Source organism: Xylocopa sonorina, chromosome 7 (genome assembly GCF_050948175.1).
Source record: "Xylocopa sonorina isolate GNS202 chromosome 7, iyXylSono1_principal, whole genome shotgun sequence".
NCBI classification, from domain to species: domain Eukaryota; kingdom Metazoa; phylum Arthropoda; class Insecta; order Hymenoptera; family Apidae; genus Xylocopa; species Xylocopa sonorina.
Genome location: NC_135199.1, coordinates 3,016,469 through 3,042,189, shown reverse-complemented (window position 1 = coordinate 3,042,189; position 25,721 = coordinate 3,016,469). Strand labels below are relative to the sequence as shown.

General features: G+C 48.2%; 2 protein-coding genes across 3 annotated transcripts in view; one reads left to right on the top strand and one right to left on the bottom strand.

The window, feature by feature from the left end:
* The window catches only part of LOC143425503 (beta-galactosidase), a 188,880-nt gene that overhangs the window by 51,872 nt on the left and 111,287 nt on the right, over positions 1-25,721 (top strand). The gene's annotated exons all lie outside the window — the stretch shown is intronic.
* The window catches only part of Vg (transcription factor vestigial), a 71,553-nt gene that overhangs the window by 45,357 nt on the left and 475 nt on the right, over positions 1-25,721 (bottom strand). The window lies entirely within an intron of this gene.

Below are 25,721 nucleotides of genomic sequence, written 5' to 3'. Positions count from 1 at the left end.
GGCTCTCGCTTACGCGTAGGTGGTCCGACGCGTTCGTTAAGCTACATTGGGTAGATTCGAAGATAAACAGAAGCTACACCTCGAGTAACACGTACGGAATTAACATAGCTGAGCGCGGTTCGACGTTTAAAAGCCGATCGCATTTCCATACCGGTGCCATTCGGTCCCATTTCAGGCCCACTACCTTTTGCTAACACGCTGGTCTATATTTGCCCTCGGACCTCTCGAAGACTCATTTATATCCTGTTATCCGTGGATCTTTACGCGACGGGCTTTCTTCGAAGGTCGATCCTCGTCGACGAGGTCCTCTTCCGTTCTAACCCGAGCTCACCCCTTTTCTATCCTTTCCCATCTCCTTCCTTTTTCACCATTTTTTATCGCTACTTCGACAATTTATGCTTCGTTTCTTGTATGCGTCTTCTGTGCAACGATATCCTCGACCGAGTTAAAAATTGCTATAAACGTGTTAGTAATGGATTAAGACGGAAACGCCTTTCACGACACCATTATTCTTCAAATCTAGACATTTACGTATCGCCTGCCGCTTGACGTAAAATGAAAAAATTTATTTAGATATCATTTAGATTACGCGTAAGCGTGGAAGAATAAGAGAAAAGCGAAAGAATGGGATGGAATCGAAGCGCGGAACGTTCAGCCAGATTCAGCTCCTATCTCTTATCTCGTTCACAGCCGGAAAGATCACTTTCCATTCTGGTTCCCGTCATATATAATTCTTTTCTACATGACAGCCGGTAGTTTGGATACAAGTCATTAACTCCGGCCGCGGGGAACGCAATATGTTAATGTCACCGATGACAACTAGTCGTTTAATCACTTAACGCCTCTTTTGAATGCCAGGAATCGCAGCCCGCGAACTCCCGGGTGATTCATCGGCTGCAACGGCATCTCTTCTAATCTCGAAACCCGAAATTCCTTATAAATCGCCGCCGGCTGGCCGTTTCGCGATTTACTTTCGCGTCGTTTAATGAGGAAGCACGCGGCGCACGCTCGTTGCCGATTTGCCGCGTTGCGACAGTGTCAACGTCTCGTCCGACGAATACTTTTTATTGCGCTCCGTTCTCGTTCGTTGCCTCGCTAATGAGCCCTCTGTTCGATTTCACGCCAGATCTACAAATATCATTCTCCGCTAAATTAATTCCACGATAAATTCATATTAAATTAATGTAATTATACCAGCGTACCACTGTAAGGACGTACGATTCCTCGAAGTTGGAAGGAGTGCATCGTTTCGCGGGAACAGTAACCAACGCTCGGTAAAAATCTCGCCGGACGAGACAGGAAGGAGGACAGACTGTGAGAATGGAGATACCAGTATCCATGAAAGTTCGTGAGCGCGACAGGGTGAGACTTTCACCCGCGCTCGTAGATCCTCCGCGCGTCTACGGCAGAGCGACACGCTTCTGATCGCGCGTGGACGGGTTCTTGCGTTTTCCGGTCTCGATCGAACGGATCGACGTGACTTTCGGGCCGCGTGCACGGGAAACCCGAGAAAAACCATCGCCTCTATAAAAGCTAGTCTCATTACGAGCCCGCGTTACCGCCGTGGCCCTCTTTGCCGGCATAAACTACATCGGCCGGGTATCGTAAAGCACTCGGCGCGCGGTTACAACCGCTTACAAATGACTCTCTTAATGCCCGTTGCCCGCTGTATATATTTTACAACGAGAGTTCACTCTCGTCGCCTATAACTTATACTTTCTGCGCCAGCCGCGTAGCCGCGCAAGAAAAATAAGGAGATCCGTTTCTACGGGTTGCGAGACGCGCGCCCGTTACACGCGGCCCCGGTTTTTCTTACCAACGAATCTATTTGACCGAGACTGGACGAAAAAAGGGGCACGATTCAAGTGGTGGAAATAGATCGGCTTCTTGCCGGACGGATATTCGAATAAACGCCTGGCAACCGTTGGGAAAAGTAAAAGTCTTCGAGGTATTTTTTAGCGAAATTTAGCTGCGTCCAAATTATTCGAAATCTTCGCTTTCGCTACACAGTTACTACCTCTGTAAACCATTACCACCTATTCTATATATTATACTGCCAAGCGTAACTTCGCGTCCAATGTTGGATGTCAGTAGACGATATTCTCATAGTGAATGTAAAAGGCTTGGCGGCGATCGCATCTTCGTTCCATCTTTGAAACGCAACTGGCTGACTGGCTGAGGAACAACAAGGGTCTGGCATTAAATTAGACAGGTGACAATAGCGCGGTACTACAATCGAATTTAACCCGTATCTCGATGGTGAATCAGTCAAGCAGCCGTGCCAGTGACTTTCTCGCCCGTAAATATAGAGACGCCGAGCGTTCGTCAGCGTCGTGCCCGCGAAGAATTCGCAGGCATTGTGCTTTAGCGCCGAGTCGAAAATCGCCGCGCGCGTTCGTCTCTTTTTCGCGCGACATTCCCGGCACCGATGCTCCTTGGCCCGGTCGTGCCACGTGTTGGAAAAATAACGACGGCGCTTCGCACTAAATCCGACGGGACGGTAGCACGCTAATTCGGTTCCACTCGAATTGAGTAACCATCAGGCCCGACGCGTAGACGCGACGCTTTTTCCACTGTAAACGGAAACTGTTGTCCTTTTCCTATCTCTGAATCGTAAACTGGGACGCGCAGCACGGAGAAATCCACCGTTTCAAAATGAACTCAACCCCCAACGATCGCGATCCTCGTAAATCTGTTTGAAAAGTCTGGCGACGATTCCGTAAAACCGTCTCGATAGGCGAAACCACTTCGATCGCGTGAAAACGAACGGACCGGCTAGACTGCATTATCGGCTCGAGATTTATGGCTGTCACGGCGGCCGAGAGAGCGACGAGGAAACAATGACGTCGCTCGAAACGTTTCGACGAATTTCATGAACCCCCAAAAACCGAGCGGTCCCCTCTCTGGCCGCGCGCCAACCCAGCCGACGGTTTATTATAGTTTTGTTATGACAGCGGGGCGTTTCGGTAAATTAATGTTGAAACAAATGTATCTCGTCCTGAGAGAGAGAGTCACGGTTGTACCTCTAATTGAATTGGTAAACATCATAACTTAACCGGTAAGTAGTCACGTCGGCGTAAATCACTTTCGGAAGATGAGCTGTCACCGCGGGACGACGGACTCCCATCGATGGGACCGACGATTCCGAACGCCGTTATTCTTGGCGAAATTCAGGGGAAACCGCGTTTCGAGGGCCTGCGTCCGTGACGCATGGACAACCCCGTCCTGCGAAATTCTTTTTATGGGACCGTTTGGTCCTCGTGAATTGACAGCATGATGCATAGGTGTAGCCGAGTGTCCCTCGAGAAATTGCACGGCAGAACGCAGCTCTGACTTATCCTAATAAATAATCATATTTTTGGAAAATTCAATATTCCATTTATCAACCAGTCGCAAATGAAAAAGGTAGCTTTAGTAGCTAGTCTCGATCTCTCGGTCGTTCCATCAAAGTACACCCGTATTCTTCTCCGAAGGTACTCCTAATCGAAAAACGATATTCGAAGACACGATCAGAGACAAATTCATCTCCTTCGTTCCAGTTTCCTTTTTGCAACCGTTTCCATATTCGCGGATGCGATACCAGCGGGGCCGACGGGCTTCCTATCAATCGAGGGGACACGCGCATGCATCATCGGCCGGCAAAAAGACGGACGAGGATGATTTTTTCGCCGGGCCTGGCGGAACGTGCTTATTGCGCATCGTGCACGGGGCGCGACGAGCCACGGACCACGGCCCGATAGAAATATTTTTGCCGGGCTAAATGGGTTTCTTCGGAAAGTCCGCGGAGAACACGAGGGCAGCAGCTGGCCGGCGATGCGACAAATCATAACCTGCCGGACAGCCTACACGTCGCAGCCAGCAGCGGCTGCGCGCGCGCGAGCATGCTGATGCACCCGCGACAGGGAGAGCCAGTGGCGTAACCAGGGGTGGCGTTTCGATCGGAAGTTGGCTCGATCAGCTGGTAATTTCGCTTTCTGTCCGTTAACCACTTCGCTTTAAATTACATACCCGCCGTGTCGCGTGTAGTTATTTTAATTCGATACACGCGTCGATCAGCACGATACCGTAACAAGGGTTGGAGAATTACGGAACTTGATTGAAATTCATTTCTGCGTTTCGTAACGATTACACCGTGGAAGAGCAGCTGTTGCGTCATGTTACCGGTATTACACATTGTGTCAATTTTTATTACGTTGGAAATTATGAAAGGAATTTAAAAAAGACAAAGTACGAGGCAGGCTTCTGATTCGTTTTCGGTCTTCCTTTTGTATCGTTAGTAATTAAATGGAAACGGGCGACGGTCCGAGTTCATTTTTCAGCTGACAGTGATAAAACTGTACGCGAGACAGTTGTGGGTGTGGAATGCACGAAAAGAATTTTAACGCGGTGTAAAGATTACGCGACCTTGCGCGGAACCCAAGAGTGCATATTCGTTTAAGGAGTCGGACGATAGGCAATATTTCGAGTTTCGTTTATAGGAGACCGACGGTTAATTAACCGTATCATAAATGGCGACTAGTAATAAATTTAGCTGCGTTTTCTCTCTGATCTCACCCGAATTTCCGACGCGATTATTCCGAGGTATTACGAGGTACAGAGGTGCTTTGACGCAACGAATTAAGGATTGCACAAATGACAATGTTACATCGGCAGATTGACTTTTCTTTAAAATAAATCTTTAAGATTATACGTTCAGCTGGCCATTATTTATATCGACGATGACAGTTGTGAATACAGAACGAAATCGTTGCATAACGAACTGCACTCGTTCGTGAAACACGTCTCTCCGTAGTCGATCAAAAATGCCGTTAATAAGAACGTCAACCGGCAGACTGCAGCGAAAAAAGGAAACAATCAAATAGATTGACAGCATTATTACTCGAGTCTTATCCTTAATTGGCGAAAGTACGCGAGAGTCGTCGCATGTGCATGCCCGTAATTTCACAGTCGGTAATCGAAAGTAAAGTGAAATAAAATAAGGACGGCTGCCAAATGTTTTTTCCCAATGCGTGGTCCACGTACGATGTAACGAAAAATTGCAAAGATTTCCGAGCGATATATCTATAAAAGACACAGAGCGTGGCAATATGTAAAATATGTAAAGACCGTTGCACCGCTAGCCTACTGGCCGAGAAATCGAATTTACAGTCGAACGATACCGCAACAGTGGAAACCGCTCGTTAACGTAAAATAACCACGGGCCGGCTACTAAAAAGACAAACTTCTTAATGAAACACCGAGCGGGCAACAACTCTCGCCTATCTCTTAACTACACAGCACCTGAATCCATTCCATTATCAAACACGAAACGACACCGAACGCAGAAACATCCGCGTTATCGTGGCAGCCACGTGAGAATTCCACGGAAGCATGAACCCGCGCGATGCCAGATGCGCGATTCGCGTGTCCGCGGGCAAGATAAAGCGTACCCTTCCGCCGTGGCGAGAAAAAAGAGAGAGATAAAAAATGGGAAAAAAAGGGGAAAAAAGGGGAAAAAAGGGGGAAAAAAGGAAAGAATCGTCCGCGTCGAAAGGGAATGGAAGAAAGGCCCGAGCCGGCGGGTAAGTATTCTCGCGCGAAAAGCGCGCACACCAGGCGAATACCACGGGTCCAGGTCGGTTCTGCGTCCAAGAATAAATCACGGAAAAGGCAGAGAAAAGAAGGCGTTCGTCCCCTCTGGCCCTCCCCGGTTCTATCGCGCGGTTCACCGCGATCTGAGGTAGTCCGAGATACCAGCCGAGCAGCCAACGGAAGGGTTAATAACTTTCCCGACTTTTCCGCGGGCCATTAATTAATCGGATGCCAACCGGCGGGCTCGCCGCTACCGCGGTGGGGACCTCTCTTTACAAGAGAAACAGATAAAGCTCTCCGGTACACGAGGATGCACAGGCGGCGAACGAGCGTCCGGGTTTCCGGAAGGACGACGGAGGAAGAGAGGGGCCGCGTGGAGGGGGAGGTTAGCGCAGAGAAATTGCCAAGGGACCGTGGAGTTCCGCGGGGTTAGACAGTCGGTATTTCAGTAATGGAGGCTTATCGTGGTGCTACCGCGCGAGTCCCTCGACCGCGCTCTGCCCGCTGGCTACGCGAGCTGAACGGCGTTTATTAATTCGCCACTTACGCGCGCATACCCAGCGGTCCGTTCTTTCGATATCGATGAGGAATTAGGCGCGTTTAGGTTACCGCGAGTCGGATCGCGAATAAGCGTTCCCTGCGCGCACCGCTGGAAAGCGGCCATGGAAACCGAGCTAGCTAGTCGTAAATAACGCGCCGCGACCGTGAAGCGCATCTCTCGCTGCAATTAACTGCCCTCCCCACCCGATGCTACCCTTTTCCGTGGGCCCCCTCGAGCCGTGTTCTTTTTGCCGCTGGATTGTTCCAGAGAAGCCTCGTTATACGCGCCGCGGCGGTTTTTCGCTCCTCGCTTCCACTGGAATTAGGGGTGGCGGGCTGACCGACAGGCTCGGTCAGTGTGCCTCGACTCTTGGAATCCCTAGGTCGAAACGCGTTTTTGCCAACGGGACCATTTCGCCTGCGATCATCGCGAGAATCGATATCGATGGAATTGGCTGGGGAAAGAAGCGGTTCTTCGTTAACGTCGCACGTGGAGTTCCTGGAAGACCACGGATGGAGGATACGATAAGCAGAGATATGAAGGATATGATCAGGTTGTCCTATCGATAACGATTACGATTCGTAAGTTGCGTATAGAAGGAACACGGTTAATTATTATACTCGTATTCGGTGCGTCTGGAGGCACAAAAACAAGATCGTGTTATCTCAACTTTCTTATCTCCAACATTCGGTCCGACTTAAACACGAAGGAAGAATTCAAAATCAATACCCACTTATTTTCCCGAAGAATTCATTAGCTGCCCTTAATTAATTCTCTGGTCGATTTCCGGTAGCGCGATAAATAACGCTCCGGCGGAGGAAATCGAGCGAACCAGTTTTATTAATTTTTGAACGATCTACCAGCTAGCGCGCAACGACACGCGCTACGCCGTAGAATATTATTTGGATTGGTAGGCAAAGACTCGTCCAGCAAAACTGGTCCTGAACGACAGCTGACGTATCAAAGAGATCCCGACTCCAATGACAGTCGCCCCCTTATATCCAGATCAGATCCGCGATATCTCAGAAACAATTTCTAATTAATTGCCTTGCATCGAGAGCCCGATCACGACCACCGATGCTTAATTACACTGGTATCTATTCCCAACAATTATATCAAATAAATTGTTATTCCAATTTTATCGATACGCACAATTTACACGTGCGCGTATTTTCAACGCATCGTTTTTAAATAAACGAAAGCGTCTGTCTGTTGGAAAAATGTAACTGCACATTTCTCGGGTTTCTACCAAACTATTTCGATATAACGAACACAAAATTGCTTCTCAATTAGACGAGATTCTTTTACACGCGGGACAACATAACAGAGATTTTTAGGCGACAGAATCGTTGACAGCGCGAACGTCGTTATTTCAGCGACGACTCTCTTACGGTTCGTCGCCGGTGAATTTCGAGCGAGCAGCGGCTCAGACACGTGAAGAATTTGGCTACCGACCGATGAATCGTGTCCGGCCAAAAATTTGTCGGTCGTTCGTTTTCACGAATTAATCAAGAATTACTCGCGATTCGGATTCCCGCGCTTCCATCAGGAACCGCTTTAAAATAGCGCCGTACCATTGTTCTCGCGACTCGTCTAACACGGATTACCCATGAAACAGTGAAAATGATCAACGACAAATTTCTTCGATATCGCGTAACTGACGATCGCGGGGAAAAAAGTCGAAGAAATATTTCCAACGGGTATATATTTCAAAGAATCCCCGCTACGTTCGCAAAATCGGTGTCAGACGGCAGTTCTGCGCCGTTCTCTATAACCGATGCATTTTTCATCGCGATTTCCCGATCGAGGTCGCCGGCAGCAATCGCGCCGCGCGCGCGCACGGCATTGAAACGATCCAGCATTGAAATCGTCCTAGATCGTGTCTCCCGTGCCGGTTCGAAGGCTGAACCAGCCTCCCGCGGCTTCCTGATACTCGTTCGCTCTCCTTACCTTTTTTTCTTTTTTATTCTCTCCCCCTCGCGCCACTGAATCGGACTCTCCTTTGTCCTCCGCTGACAACAGGTAACTCGCTATCGACTCGATCTTGCCGCGCTTCCGGGAGCCTTCCCTTCGTCTATAATGGACAAGAAATCCCGCTTGCATTGTTCGCTTTCCGCGCGTCAAAGGAAACGCGCGTACGCGCCTAACCGCGAAACGCGTGTACCACGACGTTAAAACGCAACGTCCATTGCACTCTGATCCATAGTCGGAACAGGATCCAATTTGAAATCGACGCAACGGCAAAGAAAATTCGTTGCACTTTGGGAAAGTACAAATTGTATTCAGAGTTCCAGAAGAGCAAGGCAACGATGGGAAGTTTGAAACTTGGCATGGTATCGAAAAACATCGGGGACCTCTTCTACCTAACCTCGTGAAAAAGCAACGTGGTGCCAGCAGAACGAAACGGTACCAAATCCGAGGGATCAGCGGTGAGAAGGAGGAGGAAGATGAGCGAAAAACCGATGCGATATCGAAGGGGAGTGAGAGAGAGAGAGAGAACGGTTCGCTCGGAATTGCAAATCGCCGGCCAGATGGACGAGCGTTTGTCGAAGGGTGAAATTCCACGGGGCAGCCATCCAGTCGGCCGGCCAATGGAATAATATTTGGGTTACGCAAGCGACACCGCGGGAAGAAGAGGGCCGTGCAAGGGAGAGAGAAAGGTGGAGGAAGGTAGGAAGAGCCCGGCGAAAACGTGGGGCCAGAAGAAGAGGAAGAAGAAGGAAGTGGCGGCGACGTCGATGCCTCTGCCCGCAGAGGACTCTCCTTTATACCACCGTCTAACTGTCCTTCGTGACAAACCACGGACGCGTTCCTTTTGCAGCTAGTCATTGAATTGTAGATTCGTATGGACAGATGGACACGTCCGTCGACAAACTTCCAGTACTTACGACCGACAAAAAAACTTCGAGGCCATGGAAATCTTCCGACCGTTTATATACCGTCGACAGATCCCGAGGGACTTCCGTTTCGACGGCTTCGTTCCTGGTTGCCTCGATTCGCGCGTGATTCTCGAGCGATCTTTCGCCGATCCGATTTCTCGCTAACGATAAGTGTCACCGAAAGATATCAGAGTTGGATCTTCCATCGATTTCTCCTTTCCTTGAAACCGTACTTCGAACAGATTCACTCTGACGCAATGCACACGCGTATTGTTTACGAAGGAACGAACGTGTTACCAGCACCTCAGCTAAGATCTCAGGTTCTCGGTAGCCGAGGGAGGCCGTTAATCTTTCTTGATAGAAGTTCGCGATTTCGGCGGATTAGAGACAGCTCGCGGTTGGTAATTGTGTTTAAATATACCCGCGCGTTGGGATAACGAAGAATTCGAATCGAGACGTGTTACGCGCAGGGTTAATTGTGATTTGTGGCTTTAGATTGTTGCGAATAGACTGTCGGACGTTTTCTTGGACATAGTAGGCGAATAAAGATGTCTGTTACTCCGTTTGCGCACGGCACACCGCGCTGCGAGGAATCGTCGCGACGCACTTTCGATTAATCGACCGCTCTGTCCTCGTTTTTCAATTAAACCGTGTTGCCATTGCGAAATCGAGATCGAGATCGATTCGTTACGCGGAATTCTGATACGTATCTTTCGTATTTTCGCGGATATGCGACACGAGCTTCCAAACTAAGACTGCCACCGAATCACCTGTCGAATGATTTTACTGCTAAAAACTAGTTGGATTCGAGTATGCGAAATATAAAAATATTCTCGAAAATTATCGTAAAATTTCACAACCATAAGAGATCCACAAGAGATTCTAAAGTATTTTCTATAAAGACTTCTATTGTGAATCTATTCTTGTACGCATTCCTCTCGAGAACTGTTGGGTTATATAAAAAGGGAAGGGGACATTTATCAAACGGTAAAAAAATGCACAAAGTTACAGGCACCGTTGGTCGCGAGCTTGCATGTAACATATTTAACTCAAATTGACGTGTGCTGAAACAGTGAAAAGTGAGGCGTTCCGCGAGAATAAATTACACGAGTCAAAAACACTTTCCATTTAATTAACGTCATTTAATGAGAGATACGCATCCACGTGGACTGTCATCGTGCGGCAGAAAAAAGGAACAGGTGAACAGGCCGTCCGTTGCTCGCGTTATTGAAAAGGGTTAGCGCGGCTAATTAACTGAATTTTTGCCTAGTTTAGATGTACGAGAAACCATAAAATGCATATGCAGTTTTCGCATCTTTAAAATTCGTGAAAATAAAAATATTTCATGAAAAACCTACATTGCACGCGAAACTTGAATCCGATGATGTCTGCGACACACTTTACTGCCGAATGACAATCGGTAACCGAAAGTATTATTTACTTTTATTCGTGATCCAAGCGTTCCCTAAAGACAGATTAAACTCGCACGGACAGTGCGCAACATAGGTATTCCACGCGACCTAAACCCAATCTTCGCTCGACTCGAGGCTGATCCGGAGGGGTCTGGCCCGCGCGCAATCATCGTCCGTTTAACGAGGAAACTGATGGAATCCCGGCGTGGTAACGTTAACGAGCGAAGAACAGGCCGCGAAAAAGCGAGCAACGCGAGACTTTCACCGAAACGTCGCGAAATCGAGGTGAACCCGCCGTACCGGTTCCCGCGAAAAAATTCATACGTGACCCGGCGGTGATCAGCGGTTGCGTGGACCGGGGGCACCGGGTGCCAGGCAAAGACACCGGTGGACAATCCGTTGCTCATCGCGTAAAAACCGAACGGACGGCCGTGGTAAAACCTGATCCGATTCCCCAAAGGACCGGCGACGATCATTTCGAGCGGGCAACACGCTCGAACGGATCGAACGACAGCGGGACGGTGTCAGGATCGAGATCCGATCGGGCGTTTCGCGAAACGCGGACGCTGCGCGGCGGAACGGCTTGAAAACAGGATCGAAGGTTGTTCCAGTAGTGAGAGTCAAGGTAAAAGTGGAATCTCTTTGGGAGGCGCTTGCGGAGATTCGATGATTGCTTCGACCGACCGACATAAAGATTCGTAAAAAGGTAGACATACTGTTGCATAAAAGATGCTTTAAAACAATACCGCGCCACGCTCGAAAGATATAAAAATTCGAATCACCGTTATTAAAATCGTTCCTTTCTCTTTCTTTCGTCTTAGACGGTCGCGCGTATTAATTTCGAAAATTCTAAATAATTACTTAAATCGCATCTTGAATAATTGACGATATGAAAAATATGAAAAGGAAAATATTCAAACGAAACGAAGCCGCGCTTAATACCTGAATAGGCTATTCGAAGCGTACACGTAACAAGCTACCGGGTATGGTTCACGGTCGAAACTTCGATTTCAATTAATACCTCTCATTATCCGCAACGAGAGTGAACCGTCTCGGAGCGGGAAGAGTACCCCGAAGAAATTCCAATAACGGGCGGGGCCAATGGACTGCGGCTGTACGCGGAACCTTCACCGTTCGAGGAAGTCTCGATCCCGCGGGAATCTTTTTCAATTACGTTTACTCTCTCCGCGAGCCGCGTTAAACGCCGAGAGATACACGCCGGGACGAGGGTCGTTCGGTCGGCGGGGCTCGATCTTTAGCGTCGATTCCCTTTCGGTTGCGTGCATGCGAGATAAAAAATAATCGAGACCGGCACGGGGGCCACCGCGGTTACCGGTGACACGCCCCACGAACCGCCTCGTGCAAAAGACGCGAGCGTGCGTAAAAATCCCCAAGGCCTCTCCTCTCTCTCGTTTAGGGACTCGATTGGTACCAGTTCGCCGCCCGAATCCTCGCAGACGGCGAATTCATTACAATTAATTCGTTTTTCCTAGCGTCGGAGCACGTGCACCGAGACGAGGGACGCATGAAGATGACGGCAGCGGCGAGGAATCGATGCGCCGATACGACCCGAGAGCCCGGCCCGCCGCAAGAACCGCCACTTCCTATGCTTCGTTCTCTCGGAAAAATTCTAGTGATCGCGTGCTGGTCAAAGGGTTAAGTAAAGACGTAAGGTCCTCCGCGCCCCATGGGAACCGTCGATACAACAGCCAAACGTTTAAATCTACCGCTTCTTTCGCCGCGTTTTATGGATAAGGTTATGCAATGGCGTAGGGATACGTTGTTTGGAGATTGAAGAAGCGTTGCTTTTGGGCAAAAATGTGAAAGTAGATGTCGAATACAATTCGAGCGCATCGCACCAGAATGATAATTGAAATTAATGATCGCAAGCGACACGATGTATCGCCTTCTCTAAATTTCTAGATTATCCAAGCATTAGAAGCGTTTGCCCTTCAAAACACAATAATTCCCTTGCTGTTACGATCCAACGACGAAGAAACTTGCGCCCATCCGAGCATCGCCGTACGCAACGCGCAACCATTCCCCGTCCGAGCGTCCGTTTCAATTAGCCCTATATTAATAAGTCAATTATGTGCCCGGCGAGTAAACAATTTGAACGTAGCCGTAATTAACGCGCGGCGATACCGACGCGAGGGCACGCTCGAGCTCCCTGGGAGCGGTGCTGGCGAGCTTTCCAGCGGGAAATCGCGATTAAAACGCAATACGTATAAACGCCGTCGCCGGCGGCAGCGGCGGCGGCGCAGAGGCGCGGTGGCGGACGTGTTCCGAGGCGAACGACGAAATCGTAATCCACGCTCGAGCGATTCGCTCGCGCGACCGCCGCGCGATAGGTGGTCCACGGCCAGAATTCAGGCTCTCACGATTTCTGTTGCCAGTCGTGGCCTCCCGCTCGACGGCTATGTAAGTACGTGCATCCGAAGAAGTTGTCTCTCATTAACCCTTTAGAGGTGTTTAGGTAGCTTTTTAGCTACGGTCGTTTTAAACAACCGGGACTTTTTCCCTCGTATCGCGGTATGTATCGTGGGCGTACAAGAAAATCTGCTGTCGATCCATTTTAGGCTCGCACGGTACGATTTATTTGGGAAACGTTAATGAAACATTCACGATATCTACATGTATGTATGGACGTTTTAGAGGGAACGAGGACGATAATCGAAACTTTCTGCTTTCTTTTTTACCATATTCCCAGCCTTACTAATCTTATAGATTTGTTAGAAATATTGGGTCGGCGAGAATGCGTTTTTGATCTAAACTAACAGTTCTACGGACAAAGTTACACACAACTCGCTTGTAACTAAATCTAAATGCGACTGGTACTAAATTTCGAAAGGAAAAGATCAGAACACTGACAGAAATCTTTTATAACAACCACAACGCTATCTACGTGTGAACACCGAGAGCTATTTTCTTGCCAACCCAATAATTTTGATATATAGCATTAGCAAATAAAGGCACCGAGATAATGGCGAAACAAGTTTCATCGCTACGTCAGAAGACTTTCTCTACACGCCTACGACACGTGTTGGCTATGCTATCAAGCATTAGATTTATGTACTCGGACGATAATTTCATAAAACCTACAATTAGGCCGATGTCTAGCAATTTTCAAAACGTCAAGTAGCAGATAAATATGCAAAAAATTGCAATTCGATATCATCCTTTTCGTAGTCGAAAAATTGGGGATGTGCCCGATAAGAAAATCGCATTTTTATCCGGCATTTGGACACGCAATCCATAAAGAGTCGAGGAAGCCCCAAAGACATAAAGAACCGAGCGAAACGGAGAGCGGTCGAAGAAAAGGAAAAGAAAAAAGGGAAAGAGGAGAAGAAACCTGTCTCCAACGATTCGAGTCGCGGTTTTCCAACGCGCGTTCCCCGTCGATTACGCAAGGGAGCTCTCGCGGTGGTGCGCCATATAGGAACCGAGAAACTAGTCCGTAGAAATTTATTCCGGCGAAGCGAGAACAACAAATTACAGGCTGTAATCGATCTTTGCTAATACGACGCGTCGGGAATGCCTCGACGAGCCGCTCGATCGAGCACCACCAAGACACCGCTAAAACACCGCCGGCGTATATTGATTTACGCGAAAATAAATCATTCCGCGCGTCCATCGCGGGGCGCCCCGCTTCTCGCTGAAAACGCGCTCCAGTACAGTAATCGTTTCGATAAATACGATGGATCGGCTCGATACCTTAATCACGCGAATATTAAACAGATACTGCTGGAATTACGGAATTTTCCTTCAAGATTATGACAGTTTTCTGATTTACCGAGTATGCGCGGTGAAGAGAAGCGATCGAAGGACGGAATGTTTCTGTTTATGATCAATCGTTAGCGATTTTTGGTTTCTCTTTCTCGTTAAAATTTGGCGTTCAAAATGCAAGGTTAATCACAGTCGATGTTGTCTGCTACGAAGGAAGTGTACATACGATCACTGATTAAAATAACTTCTGGTAAAGAAAGAAAAAAGAGAAAGATCGTATTTCAATCGTGAGAAAAGGAAAGAGGATGGGAACGCGATGCGGTAGGAGAACGTGTCGTTGATTGTTCGTTAATTTAAATAAGACAGTGCTTCATCCCTCAATTATTTCGTCTTTCAATGGAATCACCAGACGAGGAAAAAGTCAGACGTGAATCACTCGCAGACCAAACTTAGAGAAAGACGAAAAACGAATACGTGAGAGTGCCTCGACAGGGCTCTGTTCATATTTTCTCGGAACTGAACTACGTTCGATGACTAAACAAACGTTTTCTCACGAAGTGGACGACTTCCTTTTACACGGAGCCGTTGATTTTCAATCGGTTACGAGAGTCGAACGGAATTCGCGAAGACCTGTATCGTAGCGGCGTTAAATTCTTGCTAGCCACCGCGGCAATCGCCGAGGGAACGGTTATCGCTTCTAATCAAATCATATTTCTCTCAGTCGCGTATAGGAAATTTTCCTTCGCACTATGCGGGTATCCTGGAATTAGATTTTACCCCCCGCGCGCGTTTCTCGAGCATAAAACACAGGTGCGCAACGAAACGGCGCGTTTACTCGAAAAGCAGCGGTTCAAAATCGTCTCGGAAAGTAGGCGATTAAAAAATCGCGAGAGCTTACTGGGATCGAGGTGGCCATAAAATGCTTCAGAATTCAGGGAACAACGGAAACCTATTCCCGGTCTCACGATCCGGCAATAATCGTCGCTCTTCGAGCGATCGAGCGTAAACGACGCGTAGCGGTCTCATCCTGGGAAGGAGTTTACGTAAGAAGGACACGGCGTGCGGCGCGCTAACTATGAAATTTCACCGTGGCCATTACCGCGAATTCATTAAGGAACTTTTCTCCTCGCGCACCAGGCAATACCTGCATATTAAGCGTAATTACGCTCTCTGCCCGCTTTGTACCAAAGCCGCGCACACATGCTGGAACCGGGTGTAATATCGACGAGCACGTGAGCGCATGCGCGCTATATTTTTACCGTGCAACCCTCTCCCTCCCTGTCGTTCGACTCGCCCCGTCCGCCTTTACGCGCGTCCCTCCGGCTCTTCGTCGCGGGCGGAGGAGGCTTTTAAAGCCCTTCCACTGTCGCGCGGGTAGAAACGCTTCTCCGCGTTTAATTTATGTAGGAAGCTAGGAAAGCCGACGGAAAAAAGCCCGAACATGTGACGCGGCAAAAACCCCGGCTGCCGTTATAATTTATACGGTAAAACGCCGCGTGTACACGCGTGCAGCACTTTCTAGCCCCCGCCGGTTTTCGCCGTTTCGTCCTCGTCGTCGTCGTCGTTGTCGTCGTCGTCGTCGTCGTCGTCGTGATCGTCTGTTCTTCGTCACGTGGTGAAGCCGCGCCTCGCGAGCGTTTCTTTTCCGCTTTGTCCTGCTCTGCCCCGCACCGCCGCGACGTTCTCCGCGTCGAGTCGATCAGCTCCGGTTTCCGTGCAACTCGCCTCCGTTTTTCCCGCCGTTCGACACGCAGCAATGGCAGGAATGCCGGGAACACCACCGGCGAGAATGGTAAAAGTCGCCCGGATACGTGTTACTCAACGACGCCAGTCTGAATGAAGCGAGACGTTCGATGGTCGACGGGCAGCCACCGCGTGTTACGAAAGTGGAAGAGTCTTTTCGGTTAGTCCTGTGATGCTCCTGCGAGAGATCGATCGAGCAACGCTTTGAATTCGCGATTCGATTCACCTTCGCGTTGATACGATATTAACAATTGTTAGGATTATATCGTTTAGTTCGTTAAGCGCAGATTAATGGCTGTCGTATTTTAAAATCTCGGCAGCTGTCAGTCGTGAAAAGTAGACTCGGGACATTTAACCCGAACGGTATCGTTTAACAAGTGAACGAAGAAGAGGCTGAAAGAAGAGGACGAACGCGTCGCTGGAAGTTTTTCGTGTTGCAAAGCGGCGCGACCTCGGCCACGCCACGTGATCGTCCCTCCGGCTTTTTTGATAAAAAAGAGGAGAGCCGAGGGAAAGGGAACGCACGAGAAACGGCAAAAGAAACGGCGTTATAAATAAAACTGAAACTCAGCGGTACATTAAAGTACGTGTGTTCCCCGCGCGTATCCATCCGTTCAACGCAGCGATTTATCCGACAATCAAGGAGCGAGAAGGTGGAACAGAGAGGAGAATCGCCGGGTCCTCGATAATGAACGAACGCCCTTCAACTTGTAATAAAAATCTGATCTCTCTAAAATTTACTACGCGAGACCAAAAATTTCCGTAGTCCACCCGAGCACAAACGGTTCTCCAAACGAATCAATCAAGGAAAACGAGCGATCCCTCTCCGGCAACAGCAGCAGCATCCCAGCAGAGCAAGCCTAAAAAAAATCAACGATCCAGAGGATCGATAGGATCGTGGCGAATCGATCGGCCGGCAGAGGTCCAGCGGCAGGGCGAGAATGAACTTGGCAAACGAGGTCGTCGCCTAGCGCGGAGCAGAGGCGTCTCATTCCCACAGAGGTCGAGAGTGGAGCTCGAGACCGGCGTTGGCCAAGAGGAAGAAGCGGGAAGAGGACAACGGGAGCAACAAGACGGCGCGCGCGGTTCAAAAGAGAAATAATAAGAGGGTCCGTGGCAAAAGGCTGCTTTAGCCTGGCCAGATCCCGCCCGGACGATAACGGGAGGACACATCGCCACCTCGACGCGACGATCGTAAAACTTGGTCAGGTAAAGGCGCGGCCCGTTTGAGACCCGCTGCTATAGAAGGACGGACGGGAGCTGGTTATAGTTTAGGTATTATAGTCCTGGACCAGTGCCCCGCAGGCTCGAGTCTATCGCGAGGGCTGCGCGTACCGTACGCGTTCCCTTCGGGGTGGTCCTCGCGACGACATCGGTTCATTAATCGGCCAGATACCCGAGAAAAATGCGCTTTTACGGCCCCGCTCGCTTCGCTGCTCGGCTCCCGATCATCCGGCCGTGGTTGCACACGCTCTCTGACGCGAACCACCGGGCTTCTACTTACCAGCTACCGTTGCCCCGTCTTCTTTACTACCGGAACAACGATCGCTACCTGGAATTGTTCGCGTTAAATACGAACGCTACCATTGCGCGATGGTGGTACACCAGCGTGGTGAACGAAGATCGCGTCGCGCAGCGATAAGGGGTTGCGGTTTATGATCGACGACAGTGGTGAACGTTGCTTCTCGTCCACTGATTAATTAATAAACTTCGAGCGTCTGGAATAGAAATGTTATTTTCACCATTGAATTCTTCGAAATTTAAGTCATCGGACACGAGCAGATCTCCGAGAGAGATAGATCTTTACGGTTCTTCGCTTCGATAAATTCTAATCAGCTGGCTACCATCTCGCGACAGGCCTATACCAACAGTTCTGCCAGCAATTAACTGTCATCCGTTAATTATTCGAGGCACGGTCGATCCTACCGTAATATCCTACGCGACCCTAACTCAGTTTCCAGTTGTGTCGTTATACGGGAAACAATATCGCGCAGGTTTTGACATTTTACCAAAAAGCTTGCTTGAACCAAACTAGATTTCAAGCAGGAAGAATTTTTCTAAAAATACATTGTTGGTTTCTTCGGTCTTTGAATGATTAATGAACCCGCGGCGGAGGCGGAAGTAATGATAGGGTGGTTTTCGGGGCCTCGAAACTTATGACGCCTTATGTATTCTTAGGATGACTGAGATTAATGTCGAATCTGACTTCCTTCCTGAATTATACGAACGACCGAACCGTTTTATTTTTAAAACAAATACCTATAAACGGGTGCAAGATTTTAATCTCCGTTTACTTTGAAATCGTTATAATAACAATTGCGTACCTATACGACGTGTATCCTACACATGCTCGATCCATTTTAAATTCTCGCAAAAACTTCCAGACCGCTTGTCAATTATATTGTTCCAATTAAACTTCTTTCGTTGGCAACGGCCGGACGAGGGGAAGAAAACGCGATGTTTTGTCAATTTGAAAACTGGACCACGCGGGACCGAACTGATACGCGTCCGCGATCAAAGAAACGTAGCCCCTGTAATAAGAGTGCTAATGAAGGGTGGCTAAGTTCTTGTTCGAGGCGGCCTGCACCTGTCTTCGCCCTTTGCATGATCGCTCCAGCTCCGAACCGACCTCTTCGCCATTTCTTGTTGACTAATTTCTTGTCGACCCTTCCACGCGCTCGAATATATACGCGATACGCCCACGATGAAACGCCAATAAACGCGGGATGCCTCCCGTTGGTTATCCCCTTGGCGAACTGGCCAACTTCCAACTGTCCCCTTTATGACTTTATTGCGGCAACGATCCGAACAGATTTTTATATGAACTCGTGTGTCCTCGTCAAGAATTGGAAGAATTTAAATGGACATTTTGGGACATTAAATATACGTCTTGCCGTTAAAAAGAAAGAAAAAAAAAATAAAGAAAAGAGTAAAATTTCAAATACAAATGCAGGAGTTATTGCAGAGGTACTAGTTAAACCCAAAGCTCGGAGCACGTGGAAAAGCACAGTACTTTAAATCAAGCCCTTTTCGAGTCTCCTTTGTCCGGACACGCTTCACGCGCTCAGCGTGGACGCGAAGAATTAACGATCCGTCCGAGCGGATATTGCGGTCGGATCGGTTGTTTTACATGCGAATCCCGGTGTTTGGGCGTCGCGAACGAGCCACGGGAGCCCCGCTGCTATCGGCATTTAGCGTTCTCGTCGCTGGCGATCCCAAGATAACGAACGGCGCAGCGTTAAACGGCCCCAACCACCTGACGGTGGATACGCGCGGGCGTCCCGTGACGCGATAAAAATGATTAAGATCGAATAACGCGGGGGTCCTGCGTCGCGACGATGATCTATCGACGGGCTTCCGTCCGTCGTATTTCTTCCGGCGGCCATTTAAACCGCGCGGCGGACACTCGTGAAAAATAACGCGGCCATTAAATGGATTTTAATCGCGTGTCGCTACTGATTCACTCGAAACCCGCGAGCGGTGTCCCACGGTGGATTAATAACGTCGATTAACCACGCTGTCGCGATAAGATTATCGAACGTGCAACTGCCGGGAATTAAACGTGAATCGCCGGAAGATTGACGTTTACCTGGATGATAATCGTTCGACCCCCCGCGCATCCATTCTTTCTAAATGCTACTTTATTGCTTTATCGCTTAATCGCTTTACTATTACGCGTTGGTCGCGGTACCACGCTGTGTCTCAAGTACAGTGGTAGCGGGTGAGGTCTGTTCCTCGATTATGTACGTATGTTATGTACTGGCCCGAGTAATTAAAAAATTCGTCGATTGAATTATTTTATAGCTTTGGAAACGGGTTAAACCTGTCGTAATTTAACTGTTTACGCGATACGCAAGCCAGATATCCGAGGTGAGAACACACTTGGCACACTTCGTTTTAATTATTCAAAGTGTTTTGAAAAAGTAATGAAACGGAGTTATAAAAAGGGAGTGAATTAAACTTGAATTAGATCTGATAATACTTGGACGAGGAGTATACGATTGCTCGCTTTTATTTTAGAAATTCGTGTGGCTAACACGCGTGCGCACGAATTACGAAATTACGCGTGTCAACGATAATCACATTAATCGTTAAATTAGCATCGCTTAGGTTATTTAAATATTTTGGAACTGCTGTAACGCCGCGGATCAAGATTCTTTCGGATCTTGGAAATAGTTAAACGAATACCGTGATAAGGACTATAATAATAAAAGGAACGTTTAAAAGGTTCGCTGGTTACAAAGGCGCCTATCTAAACGTCTAATTTTATTGAATTTTTATTACCGTCTCTATGGTCGTGTTGCATGATTTTTCGCAGTTCAACGGTTACGTCAGGCTCGTAAAAATAATCTTCTGTTTCAGTCGAGCCGGAGATCTAGCAGCGCCGCGTAAAATTTACGAACGACACGTAACTACCGACCTTTCGATTGTTTATTCGAAGGAAAATTTCTTTCAATTACCAGAGACACCGGCGCGTTTCACTGCGCCTACCTCGCGTATCTGGATAAATTTTACGACGCAAAAACTTTATACCGATCGCGAGTGTTGTCGAGTTCCGATCGTTCGCTCCTCTTTTTATTACGTGACATTCAGAAGTTGAAGTTGCCGCAATTTCTACTTTTCTCCTTCTGCGTGCAAAGGAAAAGGGGAAAAAAGAAGGGAAAAAAAAGAAAGAAAGGAAAAAAGAAGGGAAACGGAGGTGTAAAATAATAGGTAAAAGCTGGTCCAGCCTAACTCGAGGAGAGATCGGAGGAGGAAGCTTGGCACGTATCGCGGGGCAATAAAGCACGTACGCAGGTTCGTGAGAAAACGGCGCGGGCATTTTTAACGCGCTGGTGTAACCGTCGGGGCGTATAGAGTCCGTACATAGGAAGGAGGGAAGGAAGGCGGCCGCGGCAGGAAGGAAGGAGCATCAGGAGGACCAGACGAAGAAACATATGCACGCAGAGGGGAAAAGCGAGAGGGAGAAAAAGAGAAAGAGGGAGAAACGCGCGCGTATATTAGCCACAGCACGGCGAAAAACGCGAGGCTATTAATTCAGAGCCGGTGGACACCGGTCAGCGCCGGCAAAGGAACAAAATGAGCAGCCCTTGGGTCAGGCCCTAAATAAAAGGAAAGAAGGAACGTTTAAATAAAAGTAAACTCGTGTCGCCGTGGCCCGTCCGCCGCGCGCTCAACTTCCCTCAACCGAAAACGAGGGACTTTCGGGAAGAAAAGTTGCCTGAAGATCGCAACGCGTCGTCCGCGGCGCGCTCCCTCGCGGGGCAAACCTGTCCAGAGCATCGAGATCGACCTTGCGCCGCGCGCGATTGCGAGCTTTAACGCTCTTACCCTCCGTTATCTGGCGATCGTCGAGAACGCGGAGAGGACGCGTTTTTCGGCTCCTCTCTTCGGCCTAACGGTGCTCTCCGCTCGAACCAACCGAACACCGCTCGAAAGGTTCTCCTTTTGACTCATCGTTGCATTTTACACCGTCCACCACCACCACCACCACCACCACCCTTCTTACCTAAACTGTTCTATAGGTACGATAAAATCTTCGATTAATTGCTGGGTTACCTGCGCATTTAAAGACAGAATACCTGCCGCCAACCGCCACCTCTACATTTTTTATTCATACAGAGAGAAAGAGAGAGAGAAAGAGAAAATTGCAATATCTCGTTTTTCGAATATTCAAATACGTTAATTCAAGCAATTAGGCTGACGTATTAGCTGACGTAAAACGTGCCACGAAGGGTGTTTTCTCACGCGGGCGCGCGCGTACGTACGCTCGCAGCACCGAAAGTGATTTGTGCTCTCGGTCGTCGGGACGCCGTGCACCTTCTTTCTGGAGGACGTCCAACTACTGTCGGGTCCCGACGGCGTTCAGAAATTTCTCTTCACTAGTCCTCACCGTATCAGCGATCTACGTCGTTTAGATGCAGTTAGATCTCCCTCCGGCCCTCTCATTAGCATATTCTCGGCTCGTATAATTTACCGCGGCCGCGATAGCTCATCGTCGTCCCGACATTCCTCTCAATGTCGGCTAAGTAATGCCGGCCATTACTTATTATTTATCACCGCGAGGTGATTATCGATTCCGTGCGGTGTCGAGCGCTGCTCGATAAGATTCGATCGCCGCTTATCTCGCGTGATACCGTTCGTTCTCTACGAATTCATGCAACCATTAATAGGCACATACACGCTCCTACTAACGCCAAGTTAAAAATCACTTTGTACAATTTTAATAGACAATTAAAAGGGAAGGACAGTGGAATTTTTCTAAATTTATGTACGAGTTGACTTTTACTGTCACAGTCGAGAGCGAAAAGCAGATATCCGCGGTACAAATTGCGTACGCGGTCGATGGAACGGCAATCGGCTCTCAGTAAGACGTTACGCGCGGCGTATTTGGGCAAACAATGAGTGGAATGATTCGGAAGACGCATTGCCGGAGGATTCGAGGGAAATTCCTCGAGCCAGGCATCGCTCCGTTTTTTCTACCGTGGCGAGCTTCATCGAAGGATGCTTTACAGACTTTTATAGCGAATCCTTATTTTTCGCCACGGATCAATAAAATATCGTAGACATTTAAAGAAACCAGTAATTCAGGTTCGAACGATTAGTTTTTGAAAATTCTTCGAAGCGCGGACATCGTTTCTTCATTTTACGGCTTAAGTAATGTTTAGTCGACGGAAAAGAGGGAGAAGAAGCGAGGAAAGCTTAAAAGCGAAGAAACACGCCGCGAAACAGTCGAGGCGGAAAGGATAAATAGAAGTAATGAGAAAAACGGTATTCGACAAGCAACGGTGTACGGGCGAGTTCATGGGAGGGCAAGAAACACGGCTGACCTCCGAGCAGACATATTAAAATGATGCAGCGGCCGGATCCCCGGGATGAAACTCGCAGAAACTCTCGTTCGGTCCCTTGTCTGGCAAACTATTTCAGGACGCGCGGCTGAAAGCGGGAATTCGTGGACTCTGCGTAAAGTAAAACACCTCGGAAGCTCCTTGGATTGTTTACAAACATGTTATTGTAATGGGACCGTTTCTGCTGGCCGTCGAGCGACGAAACGAAGAGCGAGTTCGAGTCTCTCGTAGCCGAAGAGATCCCTAAATTTTAACTTTGCTCTCAGACATTTCTTTCTACACATTCCTCGTACGTTTTCAAAATGATTATGTGAAGGTTTCTCGCAGACTTGAAATAATACAAAATTCACGTTGATGCTTGAGAATTCGATATCAACAACAGTTGCACGCGATCGAGTCGCTTTTCAATTGAGAAATCTGTTGTCGAAATTCAATAGAAAATTAAGCGACGCGCACCAGTGAATGAAGAGTGTTTCAAATATCTTCCAGGATAGTTATTCGCGCGATCGAATTTATCGATGGCTCAATTTGTATAAATTCTTTCCCTACAAATTTCCGTGCACATTTGTAACACTGTTTCGCAAATAAATAGTGGCGACACACGGATCGCCCCGACACAGGCCAAGCACGTCACAATGGTATTTCTATTAAAACACAACGCAGTGGCGAATGCGAAGTATGCAGAAAATAATTCAAAGCTCACTGAAATTCATAATCACGGTTTAGGAGCGCTTGCCAAAAGTGAATGCTCGAATATCCTGGTAATAGCTTCATATAAATCACGAAGAATCCTCGTTGTATATCGAACAACCCAACATTAACTTTACTACTTCATTTCGCGCGTAAACGACACCGTCCAACCGCAATTTCCGTCTTAATCGATTCATTCGTTATCAGACGACGAACAATCATTCGATGCAAAGATCGATAAAGCGAACGCGATGATAGAAAATGTTAACAAATCAAATGGTGGTATTATATAAAAGTGATCCAAAGTGAGCTTTCGAACGCGAACGTCGTTCCAGAGAAACTTTTTTCAAGGAAAGTTTCGCATCACCTGACCACCCCACGGATCGCTTGTCGGTTCGAGGTACTTGCGCGAACGGGATAAACTAGTTTCTCCAGTTTCGAAACGAACTCCGCTAATTCGAATCCAGTGCCGACACGACGCGTGTACACCGCTTAGGGCAGTTAAAATATCGGAACAGATATTAGCGGGGTGTCATAATACGCGGTGTGGGACCTGTCCGGCGAGATTTCAACGCTCGCGATACCCTCGATCACCCGCGGTATCGACCGTACAAAGATTTATACCGTTTACGTGGAAATTATTACGATCTACCAGCGTGGAATTCAATGGGCACGATGTGAAATATGTTTCAATTAAACGCAACCGTTTCCACGTGACTTTTACGCGCTGATGCTTCACGCTTCGCGCTAAGTACGCGACGGTCAATTTACTATCGGTTTATTTCTTCCGATTCCATTTCAAGTAACGAGCTAAACAAAAAACAGAGAAACATTGAACTGCAAATTCGTGTAAACCGAATCATTTATTATTTTGAGAAATGAATGGAGCGTCTGGTGTAAAAACTAAAGTTGTCCAAACGTTTTTTACAACAGCCACCGGTAATAAATATTCTGCCAACAATGGCAAAAGGTAAACGAGCGGTGTAAGCTAAAGTTTACTAGAACACCGTGATCCGGAACAGCAATCTATATCATCGCTTGCTCGCAAGTTTGTCGAATCGATCGCGTCGATCGACCGAAGCGAATCGTGCGCGCAATGTGCACCTATGCCTCGACCAAAGAGAAAAGACGAAACCACGGGGCGAAATCTCGTCGAGTCTCGTACAGAAAAAAGGATACACACACCGTCGATGAAATAAAAATGACGCGGCTGGGAGGGGAGCGGGATTACGCAACTCGTATCTCGTTCTGCTGTTATGGAAGCAACGAATTCGAAATCGGGACTCGTCGAGTCAGTCAGCGCCGGTGGCCGTCGTGGTCCTTTTTAGAGGCGGTCCGCTCTGAAACGCGCGAGCAGCTTGTAATCTCGAGACGGGACAAGCCGCGAGATATACGTCCCGTATGACAGCGCGTACGCTTATGAATAATGTGCCAGGAACAGGATCCTGACGAGCCGTTGACGTCTAAATTTTCGACGACTCGCGTCGACGCGTCCGTGTAACGCGCCGCGAAACCTCTCGCTCGTCGAATGGGAAGAGCGATCTCTACCACTGATTCAACTGACTCCTCGACTCTGGGACAGGCCCGCGGTCGCGTTTAATGCTTCTTTTTCAGCTCGAGAAACTTCCGCACAGGAAGACAATAGGGAGCATGGAAAGGATTACTTGGAAAGAGATTCTTTTGTTGCGCAAGATGTAGGGTAGAGAAAGGAGACGGCGCGCAACGTTCGCGATCGGTGATTCTTGACATGGCTCGGGGAATAATTTGTGCAATAAGACCGCGAGTGTTGGGGACTGCAAAAATTAGTGATTACTAGGTAGCTAAAAATTAGATCTACTAAGTAGCCTGGAATAAATGCAACGCTCCAATACAAGTATTTTACAGGGGAAGGAAGAAAACTGGAGAAACACAAGAACCTATATCTATGTGTCATCGCGAAGAGAATGTTTGAAGATGATATAAGCAAAGTTAAAAATAAATGTTGCTAGTGGAGCACAATTTCGTAGGCCCGCAACAGGTTTTTGCACTGTGACTCCAATCTTTTTAACCTCAATGCCACGCTGATACATCGTACTGGAAAGGAACTTATAAAATTTCCATTACCCACGATTACCCGCGTCAAATGTAACGCAAAGTACACTTGTTACACGCTCCAAGCAGCGCTGTACACTGTTCGAAATCCAACTACATCCCCTATCCAAACCTCGAACCACCCCTGAGAACCCAGCGATCTTCCGCGTCGCAAAATGCCACTACCCTCGTGTTTTTCCGGGGTAAGTCGGTTTCCAGTGGACGACGAACGACCGGCATT